The sequence below is a fragment of the Brachyhypopomus gauderio genome, unplaced genomic scaffold, assembly GCF_052324685.1.
Source record: "Brachyhypopomus gauderio isolate BG-103 unplaced genomic scaffold, BGAUD_0.2 sc56, whole genome shotgun sequence".
In the NCBI taxonomy this organism is placed as follows: domain Eukaryota; kingdom Metazoa; phylum Chordata; class Actinopteri; order Gymnotiformes; family Hypopomidae; genus Brachyhypopomus; species Brachyhypopomus gauderio.
Genome location: NW_027506879.1, coordinates 967768 through 969870, shown reverse-complemented (window position 1 = coordinate 969870; position 2103 = coordinate 967768).

The window sequence follows — 2103 nt, the reverse complement described above, 5'->3', positions numbered from 1 at the left end:
ATGTAAATATTAATTTTATTCTTGTCAGCGTGAACAACAATAATAATTATAATAATAACATGGCTTATCATAATTATTGCTGGTAAGCTATTGTTAATAATCATTATTGTATTATTAATACATATAAAAGAAGGGATGAAGAAGAGAAGTGATGTTCCATTTCCTACACTGCATGGCGGATCTCCGAATGATACATGGAGCGGTTTCATTTAGGATTGGAGTCACCTCATCCCAGGCTGCTCTAATCTCACCTCATCCCAGGCTGCTATAATCTCACTTCATCCCAGGCTGCTCTAATCTCACCTCATCCCAGGCTGCTATAATCTCACCTCATCCCAGGCTGCTCTAATCTCACCTCATCCCAGGCTGCTATAATCTCACTTCATCCCAGGCTGCTCTAATCTCACCTCATCCCAGGCTTCTATAATCTCACTTCATCCCAGGCTGCTCTAATCTCACCTCATCCCAGGCTGCTCTAATCTCACCTCATCCCAGGCTGCTATAATCTCACCTCATCCCAGGCTGCTATAATCTCACCTCATCCCAGGCTGCTATAATCTCACTTCATCCCAGGCTGCTCTAATCTCACCTCATCCCAGGCTTCTATAATCTCACTTCATCCCAGGCTGCTCTAATCTCACCTCATCCCAGGCTGCTCTAATCTCACCTCATCCCAGGCTGCTCTAATCTCACCTCATCCCAGGCTGCTCTAATCTCACCTCATCCCAGGCTGCTCTAATCTCACCTCATCCCAGGCTGCTCTAATCTTACCTCATCCCAGGCTGCTATAATCTCACCTCATCCCAGGCTGCTCTAATCTCACCTCATCCCAGGCTGCTATAATCTCACTTCATCCCAGGCTGCTCTAATCTCACCTCATCCCAGGCTTCTATAATCTCACTTCATCCCAGGCTGCTCTAATCTCACCTCATCCCAGGCTGCTCTAATCTCACCTCATCCCAGGCTGCTATAATCTCACCTCATCCCAGGCTGCTATAATCTCACCTCATCCCAGGCTGCTATAATCTCACTTCATCCCAGGCTGCTCTAATCTCACCTCATCCCAGGCTGCTATAATCTCACCTCATCCCAGGCTGCTCTAATCTCACCTCATCCCAGGCTGCTATAATCTCACTTCATCCCAGGCTGCTCTAATCTCACGTCATCCCAGGCTTCTATAATCTCACTTCATCCCAGGCTGCTCTAATCTCACCTCATCCCAGGCTGCTCTAATCTCACCTCATCCCAGGCTGCTATAATCTCACCTCATCCCAGGCTGCTCTAATCTCACCTCATCCCAGGCTGCTCTAATCTCACCTCATCCCAGGCTGCTCTAATCTCACCTCATCCCAGGCTGCTCTAATCTCACCTCATCCCAGGCTGCTCTAATCTTACCTCATCCCAGGCTGCTATAATCTCACCTCATCCCAGGCTGCTCTAACATCAGCACAGACGTCTGCTTTTACTGCCATGTATGTTGTTGGTGTGGTGACTCTACTTCCTTTACAAGTATGTCTCTTTCTTCAATTCTGATGGCGTAGCCCCACTGCAGGATGGAAGCCCTTTTTAATATTAACTACAACACACTCCCCTAACCCACCAAACTACCACCCCCACTCCCTGCACTGTGGCCCACGTGTGGCCCTCCCCTTTGCTAAGCCTGGTTTCTTGCTACCGTCACAGCACTGTGTCGTCGAATCACGCTTGACGTTTAAAGGGAATGGGAGAACTGAGGATCTGACTGGATATTGCGGCGACATGCCTAACAACATTGGTCTTGTATTCATACCCAAAGCTTTTTGTCGGATTAGCGCCTCTGCCAATGGTCATGAAAATAGCTAACAACATTCCTGCCATGAATCCTGTCATGTGCAGTTTCACAATGTTGTATCTTATTTCTGCTGTGGCCATAAAAGTAGCCATGCATAGTAAGTAGCCAGTGTACAAATTTATTTAGACTCATATAAAGGTAGCTAATACATTCGTTAGGTAGCTAATAAAACAACCAAGCTACAAAACATTGTAGAAATAGAGGCACAAACTAAAAATCAATAGTAAAAAGTATTAGAAGATAACAAAAACCTAACCACTCAAATTCTTGCT